Source organism: Dermacentor variabilis, chromosome 3 (genome assembly GCF_050947875.1).
Source record: "Dermacentor variabilis isolate Ectoservices chromosome 3, ASM5094787v1, whole genome shotgun sequence".
NCBI classification, from domain to species: domain Eukaryota; kingdom Metazoa; phylum Arthropoda; class Arachnida; order Ixodida; family Ixodidae; genus Dermacentor; species Dermacentor variabilis.
This window is the reverse complement of record NC_134570.1, coordinates 153512119-153524360: the sequence shown is the minus strand read 5'-3', so window position 1 is coordinate 153524360 and position 12242 is coordinate 153512119. Positions and strand designations below refer to the sequence as shown.

Here is a 12242-nt window from a genome sequence, read left to right as displayed (position 1 = left end):
CCTCGTGCTCAGGAGCCCAACACCATAGCCACTGAGCAACCACGGCGGGTCCGCTGCAGCTAAAGGCTACGCAGTGATTCCCCGGCGACCTTGTATGAAGTGACATGGCGTAAATTTCACAAAGGACGGGATAAAATTATCTCCAAATCGTTCCGCAGCACGCGACGGTTCCCACAAGCCAGAGAGGAGGAAAGGCTCGCCGCAAGCCCCTTTCTTCCTTGCCCGATGAAAATGTCTAAATGGCTTAGATGACAGTCGTAGTGCCTGGTATAGGCTCTTCAAACGGAATGTTTTTCGTGCATAACCATCCGCTCTCGAGCGATTATTCTTCACCCCTGTCGCTTGTGCGTTGTCAGCGACACCCTGGATGAGGAACTGGTTTGTGACGTTACACACTGACACTGCTGCTGAGCAATGACCTAGCTGACTCGCACACGTCGGGCCTGTGAAACGCGACATGACAAACACAAATTATGGACTATATACAGGCTGAAGAGCACAGCCTGATAATTTTTTTTTAATTAGAGTAGGTATCGTAAGGTATGCGGTATCCTATAATCACGATAATTACAGTTCGAAGCGAAAATTCGGGACTTTAAGAAAGGGTGCGTTGCTGGAACTCCTTCGACTGGCATTCGATATACACCCAGCAAACCGCCGCTCGCCGGCCTCCACTGCCGCAAGAAAACGGCTCCGAGACTCCCTCGAACAGCTGCGCTCTACGGCTTGCACAATGTAACGTATGTTAGTCAACGGTGAGAACTGAACATATTTTTGTAGTGTTTTAATCCTTCTGAGCGAATGTAAATACCATAAAGCATTGAGAAACAGCTTCTTTTCCCTTAACTTCATGCAGAGCATGACGTTCACCACGAGAATTTGGCTGATGGTAAGCGTTTCTTCCGCGTGTTTGGTATGAAACTCAAAACGTCGAAATGCGTTTTTGAATTGGTGTTTTACTACGCTATACGACAGCCCTTATTTAACTGCAGTAGCGATTCCGTTAGTTAATTTTACGTAACTTCCCTGCACGCATTCATGCCTAAGATGCCGGAACGCGTGGGCGTTGGAGGGAAAAAAAGAAAAAAAAATGAACACTGTGGAGGCAGAGACGCAGCAATTGAAAAAAATGAAAGTGTCATGGAGGTGCCGGGGTTCGAACCCGGGACTTCTCGCATGCAAAGCGAGCGCTCTACCTCTGAGCTACACCCCCTGGACTTTCGGCAGGTTTTGCTTATTGCAATTATTGCGTAACTACGTTTAGTTTCGAAGACATGAAGCCTGCTTCGTACAGGCCGTGGATTGGACAACCTAATTCCTGAGCTCTGGCAGTCCGTGTGTCACTTTGTGATAATCAGCTTAACCAGTGAGTCAATCAATGCCGAAACTTGAATAGAAGCTGAGGAATGCGCAACGAACGAAGTATAATAGATGTAACCTTAAAAAATAAATACGTTGATTATTGTATTGGATTCAAACGCAAAAAACACGATGTCCTAATTAACATTAGGAGCGCAAGATGGAGCTCGGTAGCTAGTGTGATCAGCATAACCGATGACCACTGCTTGATTAGAGTAAAACGGTTGCGAAGGGGTACAATATGGCAGTAGATGACGGCAGAGACTGGTCTCTCTTCTGGATGGAACAAGGCGAGCGGCACTCGCAAGCCAGTCCATTGGCGCCAGCCTGGACGGAGCTGTGACCTCAAACCGCCATTTGCACCGAGTCTTGGGCGCAGTGGGTTCCGGACGAGAAGCAGAGACACAAGTGCTTCTCGTGCCTAGAACAAAGTCGACCCAAGGATTAAAAGGAGACGAGCGCATCGGTAATTAACCAATGCACCAACGGGTTCGCTTAATGCGCTGTTGCACAAATTGGGCAGCGCACTGGAGCAGACACGTGAAGAGCTCAGCGTACCTCGCAATGCCTCCGCGCTTTCGAAGGGCGAGGTTGCATGGCAAAATCTGCGTGGCATGGTCGACAGCAGGTCCTGTTCACGCATAGGTTGCGAGAGTTCCTACGAGGAAGAAAAATCGTCGTGCACCAGGTTAGTGACGCGGTGTGGGCCAAAAGAAAGGAGACCACCAATATGGCTCTTGCGTGCTCTGTAGGCCCTGTTTCGACGTTTCTCCTAAGAAAACGCCAGCGAACGAGAGACCATGCACGTTTCCTTGGCCGAAACGATACCTCGAGATATCAGCTTTGGCGATCACGTGTCTTACGCACGAAGGAAAATGAAGTTGAGCTCGTGGAAACGCACTAAGGCGTGTGAATTATCGCGCGGTTGGTAAAAAATCGAGCACCGGGCGGTGTTCGTGGTATGGATACAGCCTAAGAAGCTGACACGTACGTTGCAGAAACACAGCTCTCAATTTTTCTTTTCGTTTTTTCTGTGTTTTTTTTTATGCAGCAATGGCGTCCGCGGTGCCTAACCTTCCACATGCTGTCTGACAGGTGCAACCTCCTAAGGGTCGGAGTGGCAGTCGTCAGCCACTGACTGCCGGCCATTGCGGCTTGTCGTCGATGCCGGGCCCATCGAGGAGGAAACTGAGCCATGCCGTAGCGGACGCGTAGCGCGTTGAAGAAAGAAGGAGCCACCCGTAAAGAAATATGGGATCAGATTTCGGTCCAACGGCGCACGCTCGGGAAAATTTCGAGTATCCTTTACTCCTTGTTGATCAATTCTGACAGTTTCGAGAATTCTATCTGATATCTTCAGTTAGACAATTTCATTATTTGTCGTTTCTGTATTGGGTCCTTTGTTACTTGGGAGAGCTTACCTACTGGTCGGCTTGGTGCCTTACCTCCCTCTTCAACTGCTGCTTCTGAAGCCAGCCTAGTTACGGTTTCATTCATTACATCTATGCTATCTTCATCTCTCTGTCCTAAGACTGCATATTTGTTTGCAAGCACCAGCCTGAAGTGGTCGGCTTTTGCCCGTACTGCGTCTAGGCCGGCCTGTTTCTTCCTGACTTATTTTACTCTTTCTCTCTTCAAATTGAGGTGAATTCAGACCTCATTACCCTACGATCACTGCAATTTACCCTACCTAACACTTCTACATCCTCCACTATGCTAGGATCGGCAGAAAGTATAAAATCAGTTTTATTTCTTGTGTCACCAATAGGGCTTTTCCAGGTCCAGTTTCTTTTGCTACGTTTCCTGAAGGTGTTCATTATTCGCAGCTTATTCCCTTTTGCGAATTCTATCAACATCTCTCCTCTAGCGTTCCTAGAATTGACGCCTTAGTTGCCAAGTGCTTGTTCGCCAGCCTGCTTTTTCCCCAGTTTTGCATTCAAGTCACCCATTGCTACAGTATAATGAGTTTGCACTTTTCTCATCGCTAATTCAACATTTTTATAAAACTGATCTACTTCATCATCATCATGACTGAAGGTTGGAGCGTAGGCTTGTACTACCTTTATTTTATACCTGTTATTAAGTTTTATTACGCCTACAGCTACGTTCTCAATAACGCTGTAGAATCCGTCAGTGTTGCCCGCTACGTCCTTGTGGATTAGGAATCCTACTCTTAACTGCTTCTTATCTGAAAGCCGTCTACAGCAGAGGACTTGGCCGTTTGTCAGCACTCTATAAACTTCACCAGTTCTTCTAATCTCACCAAGGCCAATGATATCCCAAACAATGCCTGATAGCTCCTCAAAGAGTCCTGCTAGACTAGCTTGACTCGAAAGGGTTCGGGTGTTGTACGTTGCCAGGGTCAGTTTCAATCAAACATAATGAAAGCGAGTGTACTAGATATATATGAAAGCGCACCTGTGAGAACCACCACCGCGATGCGCAGAGGCTTGCCGCAAGATCGCGCAATATACCAAGCGCAAGCATATATATATATATAGCCGTCGGTGAGGGCACCACCAACCCAGTAGCATTAATAGAACGCAATACACGATCTATAAAAAGTGAAGCTTAAGCTCGCTCGGCGTCATAAGCAATACGCTGCCTTAGTGATGCTCGATATCGCGAAAGCATACGACACCGTGGAGCACATGGCATTGACAAATCGGCTAACATCCTGTGACGCTTCTGGCTATATAGTAGCGTGGATTCACTCACCTTTAGGTGAAAGAGAGCTCCACTGCTAACAGAAGCGGCGTTTCTTCTTCTAGGTATCAACAAACGAGAGGAGTACTGCAAGGCTCAGTCCTTTCACCTGTCCTTTTTAATGTTCTCATGAGCACACTTCCCCGTCATGAAGAAGTAACCACTTAAGTTTATGCAGACGATATTGCGTTTAACGCATCTGCAAACGACATCCACACACTGTACCAACGACTGAAAACTTACTTTTGTGCCCTGGAGAGGTGGTTAGATGTTAATCAGTTTTTACTCAATGCCAGCACATGTGCCGTTCTCGTCTTTCCGATACATGATCCAGTGCACATCTCATTGTCTTACCACCTTCATGACATACCACAGGTAGAGTCTGTTAAATACCTTGGAATGACACTCGTGCAAATGGCATATTGCCTAGGCTGACTAATCGTCGAGTAGGATTGAGAGGAGATACACACCCAATGACATATCATATCCGGTACTAGAATTTGGTTGCGTGCTCTTCTCTGCAGCTCCAGCCTAGCAGTCCCGCCCTCTGATCCTTTTAGATAGAGAAACATTAAGTTTATCTTTAGGGCTTGCTAAATTTGTCGCAGATTTTGTTCTTTATCTAGAATACCGTGTTCCTCCACTTTCATTATTTCTTTTATTTATTAGTACCTCAAAGGCCCCATTGAAGGGATGTTACAGGAGGGGGTGGAATTTCAGCAGTACATTGCTTCTATGGACGATCTGAATGACGATGAGTCGATCTGATCAACGATGGCGTTTGGCAGGTCATTCCAGTCCCTTGCTGTATGGACGAAAAATGATGACAGATGCGCAGAAGTGCGGGCAGGGAGAGGGTAGACGGCCTTCCCGTGGTTTGTGCGATTGGAAATGCGATGTGCGGGGCTGGTAATGGAGTTCAGAGATGCATGATAAAAGAATTAATGAAACAGACACAGTCTGGTAATTTTTCGGCGGTTCGCTAAAGTTGTGAGATGAGCATTACGTTTTAGTTCAGTTACACTTACATGATAGGAATAGGCTGAGTAAATGAAACGAGCTGAGCGATTTTGAACAGATTGAGAGTAGTGGAAAGGTTATTTTGATGAGGGTCCCAGATCGCGCATCTAATTTGGGACGGATAAGTGTTAAGTAAGCAAGAGATTTCACTGATGGGGGTGCTAGTCGCAGGGTTCGCCGAAAGTAACCAAGGACGCGATTTGCTTCGTTAGTAACCTGTGATATATGAAAAGACCAATTTAGATCAGGTGTCAAATGAATGCCTGAGTACTTGTAAATTGATACTGAAGCGATTTCTGCGTTCCCGATTAGATATCTTGAACATGGTTGTGAGTGACGTCGGTGGAACGATAGCAGAGATGTTTTTTTCACATTTAAGGACATTAGCCATAAATTACACCAGGATAGTACGTGCTGAATGTCAGACTGAAGAAACAAAATATAATTGGTGTTAGTAATAGGCCGGTATATAACGCAATCATAAGCGAATGTGCGAATGTTAGAACATATGTTAGCAGGCAAATCATTAATATATCTGAGAAAAAGAAGGGGGCCCAAGACGGTGCCCTGAGGTACCCCAGATATAACAGAGGAATAAGAAGATGAACATTTATTAGCAAAGACAAACTGCTGCCGATTAGTGAGAAAGCTGCATATCCAATTAAAAAGATGTTCGTTAAGACTGAGACGAGAAAGTTTTAGGAATAGTCGTTTGTGAGGAGCTTTGTGAAAAGCTTTTTCAAGATCGAGGAAGAGGGCGTCAATAGGAATGTTAAGGTCAATGCTAGAGCTAAGGTCGTTAATAAAGAGGTCTAACTGTGTTTCGCAAAATAAATCTTTTAAAAAGCCGTGCTGGTTAGGGTGGAAGAAGTTGACGGACACTAGAAATTTTATAATTTGAGAGAAAATTATATGTTATATTAGTTTAGAAGTGATACATGTGATAGATATTGGTCGATAATTATGGCGAGAAGATGAAGGCCCTTTTTTGGGGACTGGGATGACCTTGCCTATTTTCCAGTCATCAGGGTATAAGGGCTGATGAAAGGGATTGCTGAAAGATATGAGACAATATGGTGCTAATTGCATGTTTCGTATTTTTTAACACTTTTGTATTAATTCTGTCAACACCAACTGAGGCGTTTAATTTCAAAGAGTCGATTATTTTGACAATACCATCAGGTTCGAAGCTGAAATCCGGCATAGGTGGAAAGTTAAGGGAAGGGAAATCGGGTAATTTGTTATCCGGTTCGTGAATGAAAACTGAGCCGAATGATAAATTCAAAACTTCCGCAACGTCATGATCTTCAATTGGATTATTATCATCGTCACACAGTGTTATATTGGTGACGGGGTTAGGATTGATACACTTCCAGAATTGACGTGGGTTTGTATGAATCATGTCGGGTAGAGTAGAAGACAGAAATGAGTGTTTAGTTTTGTATACTTGTATGTTATAGGATCTTTCTGCTTCGTAATAATTTTGCCACGTGATGGGGTTATTGTTTTTTTTTTGGCGGTTCGGAAAAGTCTTTTCTTTTTGTTATTCATGCGTTTTAGCACGGAATTGAACCAAGAATATTCATGGCGCTCAGTTACGGTGATGGTAGGTATAAATATTTCAATTTAACCATGCAGACGTTCTTGAGAATTTATGAATCACCACTGCGACGTCCTCAAACAATATATAATTTTCACTCTCCGTTGTTTTTTGGTGTCATCTGGTCGTGATTACACAATCCGAAAATTACATTCGTGCAAAAATTACTTGACCCTTTGAAAGTGCGCATATGTGATGTACTTCCGATTCGATCTCGCCAAAGCTGTTACCACGGATATTCAATTCGATGACATTTTTCCTAATAATGCAAAATTACTTCCGTATGGTATTCGGGACGGTCTATTACAGGATCATCCGCAGAACCCTCAAACAAACGTTGTTATTGCGACAGACGCTTCGCAACGTGAAGAAAAGTCAGATGTGGGAATATTTCCCCCGATTCTTGATTGGGCATTTTCTCTTCGGCAGCCATATTTTGCCAGCAGTGCCGGAATTCGGCACCAGTGCCGAATTCATGGCACTGGTGCTGGTCTACGCACATTAAGCCCATAAATTACGCCAGCCGTGATGGTCACTAATTCATTATCATTGTGCTCACCCTTACTGCTTCTCATCACTTACGCGTAATGAGGACGTTTCATTCATTGCACCGGAGTACTCGAGAATTGTGCCTGCCCACAAAGGACTAATTATAAATGAAAGTGCAGATTCTCTAGCCAAGGCATCGATGAGCGGCCCGATTCTCCCGTGTTGCCCTTTGACTGCTCCTGTCACTGCTTCTAGATTTCGCAGGAGTTTCGTTATGCAGGCAGTGTCAGACTGCTCAATAACTAACTCTATCGATTACCGACATCTTCTATACCCTTGGCAAACAGATTTTCGCCGAAGATGAAACATTAAAGTCTCCATCACGAAGCTGCACTGCCGTATACCTACGTTAAACTTCTATCTACACAGGTCTGGCCTGATTCTGTCACCGTTATGCTCCTTCTGTGGCGAAGCGTAGACACTAGATCATTTCTTTATGTCCTGTAGTCTTTATGTCTTTATATACGTTTTTCTGTAATAAGAAAAAGGCTACTGGAAATCCCGCTTAGCAATACAGGCCTAGATTTATCTCTGCCTGTGATCTTATCTTTTGGAGCCTCCATTATTGGGTTCAGGCACTGAAATACGTGCTTGGTAATCCGAAATTACCTGATCGAAACTAATTGATTGCCATGTTAGACTGGTCCTCCCCCGTTCCCGCCACAGTTTTTATTTACTTATTTATTTATTCAATAGACAATGATACAATTATCTGTTATTAGTCGTTTATTCCCGGTTGTATTCTGATTGCGTTTTTCCTCTCGACAATTACTTTCTAAGCTCCAATGTTGAATGGTAAATTCCATTGTTCTTTATAAACCTAAGTTTATAAAGAACAATGGTCTGTGAGAACGGTCTGTGAATCCTCCACTGGGGATTCACAGACCACCTGCAGGACTTTGGCACAAGGGAGGGTGACAACCTACACACACTGCATCCTTACATCATTACACCCTGCGGCGTTACACAGGGTGCGTATCGTCTGGACACGCCTCTCTCCATGGTAATGAAAGCGCTAATGCGGTAGCCCGACAGCAGCTAACCGGGCGCCATTGGAAGAGCTGTCCAACCCAGACAACGCACCGGCAGAACCACTTAATTACGCTGAAACTCTACAACATTACAGAGACAGCAGGGGTCCCTTACCCCCACCACATGTTTCCCTTAACCGAGAAGATGCCTTCGTGTGGCGACAGCTTCAATCTAATTAATTTCCCAGCCTCTTTTATCTTCACCTCTTCCACCCCACTCAGTATCCCTCATACCAACTGTGGAGCAAAGCCCACGGCATATCATTGCACCTGGGAGTGCCCACATCCTCCAGGTTACTTCCCTATTCCTTCACCTTCACTTTCCTTCTTGGAGACTGCGCTGACCACCTTAGACCCGCAAGAGCAGCGACGGCTGATCCGGCGGGTATGCGGAGTGACGCGAGCCAATCGGGCCCCGAACTAAGGGCTCCACCCTACGAGGAATTCAACCCACCTCATTACAAATAAATGTTTTCTTTCTCTCTCTCTCTCTCCACTGTGGAATGCGCCACAACCACTCAGGAAGACAACAAAAACAGCTTAGAGACTCCTAGAGTTTTCATGAATCCTCGTGCACACCCAATGATTATGGCTAGCCTGTGCCGAATGTACGGAAGAGCAGGAGCTTTGAATTTTAACCGCTGTGTAACACTACATAAGAGAGAGTATTGTTTTTTTCGGCGATATAGTTGCTTCCCCACATTTTTATTTACATTGTAGCCATCTCTGCACGCACTTGCGAACGTTGTGCAATGTACTATACCCGTTCCTGTCTTGATCGCTGTTTGTTTTCGAGCCAGGCTTTATCAAACGAAGAAGAAGAACAGCAACCGCACGCTTCTCGCGGCGACCGTGTCATATCCATTGTTTAAACCGCAGCGGCCTAACCATTCTCGGCTGATTACGACTCTCCTTGAATTACGCCTGCGTTTCGTAACTGCCGCGAAGACGACATGGCCCAAGCACAGCGAAAAAGACAGCGGCAGCCACTGCAGGCATTCGACAACGCCACGTACGTGATATCGGGAGACCAGCTGGTAGGACAGGGGCCCTACAGCTACAACCCTCCGTACGAACGAAGCCAGGGATTCGACATGACCAGGCATTCCGATGGACGGCATCCGCCGCTGCTTTACCGCCACGATGCAGACCTTTACGCCATGAAGTCTGCGTGGCTCGCAGCTCAGCGCGGTATCCCGGTTAGCGGCGAAGCAATATGGCCTACGACGCCGAAGCGGGTCGACGTTCCACTTCCGCCTCCGAGCCACCTGCCAGCTATGGGACCTGACCGCGCCGGGACGTCTTCGGCGAGGGCCGGCGCTGGCGTTAACCACGGTAGGACAGATCCGTCGACGAGCAGCGCGACGACAAGCGCCACGACCAGCAGCAGCGGCGACAGCAGTAGCGGTAGCAGCACCGATCGCAGCGTGGCCTGCTACGCTTGCAGCGCGACGAGCGGCGGCGGCTCGGATTCCGTTAAAGCCCCTTAAACTTCGTAAAGTAGTGCCACGCTTTGAAGAACGCCGCCTCCTCCTCCGGCGCTCTGGCCGAAGCCAACGCCGCGTCGCTATTCGCCTAATGGCATCACGTGGTCCCTTGCGCCGGCTTCGTTTGTTTACAGTCGCGCTTCAGTGCCATCTTTGCTCGAGAAGCGGTGCTTGTTGGCGGCATTCCTTCCGTTCCTATTCTGTGTTGTTTTGATCTTGTGAACGCCTTGAAGGATGTTTTGTTGCAAGTGCGACGTCGCTTCACGTCATTTTCTGTTACCATGACCTGCTGCGCGTTTGGATGCCAATACAGTTTTAGCAAAGGCAAGAATATGTTCGCGATACCGTCCGGTAAGCGCAACGCGTTAAGAAGAAAGACATGGCTTCACCGAATCGGGAGGGAGAATTTCCGACCAACTTCCTCCGCGCGACTATGTGATGTAAGTTGTGGCTCTCTCAGAGTATTGTATGTGCCAGGCTTGCGTATTGTGCTGTGGGAAATAACGTAGTAGATATTGCACAGTTCACTATGCATGTGTCATTTGTACGCACGCTTTAACATGATTTTTACGCAACGTTTGCTTTGCTTATATGCGCACTACGTGGTCGTGTTAGTCATATTCGGTGCGCTTAATCGTTTTGAACGCCAACCGGCTTGAGTTCACGGGCACGCGAGGTTGCGTACGATAACGTGATTACGAAATTTTGAAGATTCAGCTCAGTCCTTTTGATAAAATTTCAGTCTCGATCATGAAAGCGCCTCAGGGCAGCAACTCTCTGCCTTTTGTGGTTACTTACTAGCCTTCTTTAGATAGACTAGCTTTGTTTGCCACATTTGTTCGTGTTCCTCGTTCGCGGTCGCCCGGTGGATTTGCGATACAGAGGCACCGATGAAAAGCGTGCGTGCTTTCCCAAAACCGTGTTACGCGGTGCGTTCGGCGTCGAGCGACCGCATTATAGGTAATTGAGACGTATGTGCTAATTCGCGTGAGCTTTAAAGTGTGCGAAGCTTAAGATGCGGCGGTGGGGCACTGGCAAAGAAAACGTGCGGTCGCCCGCCCGTTCCCTGGCTGGTTTAGTCGCCGTTCGTGCTTAGTCGTTTGCTCGTTCGTTCGCAGGCTCGTTTAGTCGTTTGCTCGCTCGTTTAGTTCGCGCGCTCATATACTAGTTCGCTTGCTCGTCTATGCCACTATTAGTTTCTACAGTCATTATGCCTAATTCAGACGCGCTTGCTGTAGGACTCTTAGGCTGGTGCGTTTATTTACGCAATGAGACAATAAATGGTGCACACGGACTTGTGACTGCAAAGGCAAATCTGTAATGCATCTATGTGAAAATAAACTGTTAACTTGCAACTCGAATGCCGTTTCATATCATTTAACCTATGGATAAAACATTTCACTTGCCGCAATTTCGGCCGCGTCATGGCCGGGGGATTCTTTGCGCGATCATGACTTCACTAATAAAGTCATGTCTCGCAAATGTTACTTCGAAGGGAGTGCAACCGTCCTGAATGCATGCACCTCAGTGCAACTCGGTTCGCGACAAGTACGTCACTTATTAAACGGACGAACCAACGCACCATGAAGTGTTATTCGTGATAAGTCATTAACCTGAAAAAATTGCTGAAGGCCACAGTGGTCTTGTTTGATATTGAGTCAAGCATTGTTATCGCGCTCCCGCTTCGCGCACGAATGCTAAAAACTCATTTTATTTTCTTGTGTACGCACATTCCCGACTCGATGATCGGCCGCGGTATTTCTGTCGGCGTTGAGACACGAGAAACATAATAGCACCACCGCCCACCTCTGAGACTTTGCGCGCGCTTGGATTGGCAAGCACGCACGTTGGCGGCACTGTAGCTTGTAATACACTTTCGAACCTCTAGAGCAATGATCTCCGTCCGCCTTTGTACGTCATAGCTCATACGCGCCGCGAATTCACATGGTAAGGGCGGCGCGGATTCTTTAGGCTGAGGGCTTGCTGGAGGCGAAGAGGTTGTCATTCGATGGTAAACGTGTTATTTACAACCATTCGCAACAAGATCTTGCGACACGCCCTTGACAAATGTTGCGTACTTAATTGTAGGGCACGCGATACATTCGCAGTCGTCAACGCACAGCGTTAGCACTCCTTCAGATACTTTTTTAAGAAATAGTTATCAAAAAATGAAACAAAAGCTGCCGTTACCGAAGTTGTACAAGCATCCGACTAGAAATTCTATGCTGTACACGAAGTTACGCGGTGCTGGAAAGCCAACGTGAACGCCTAAAGAGCACTGCCTTGCTATGCGTGCATTCACTCTGCGAAAGGTCGTCTGCTGCGCTCGAGCATCGTAGGCGGCGCCATGGTCGAGGAGGGAGCGTGAAAGAGAGGAGAAACGAGGAGGAGTGAAGGCGGAGGAGGAGAGTGGCACTACTTTACGAAGTTTTAGGGGCTTTAGATTCCGTTGTCCCCGAGCGCCGCACCCTCCGCAGCCGCCGACTCGTT

At 46.8% G+C, this 12242-nt stretch overlaps 1 non-coding gene across 1 annotated transcript; it reads right to left on the bottom strand.

Moving 5' to 3' along the window:
* Positions 1-1141: 1141 nt before the first annotated feature.
* On the bottom strand, positions 1142-1213 carry TRNAA-UGC (transfer RNA alanine (anticodon UGC)). Its single transcript has one exon. It is a non-coding gene; the product is annotated as a tRNA-Ala (tRNA).
* Between the last annotated feature and the right edge of the window lie 11029 nt (positions 1214-12242).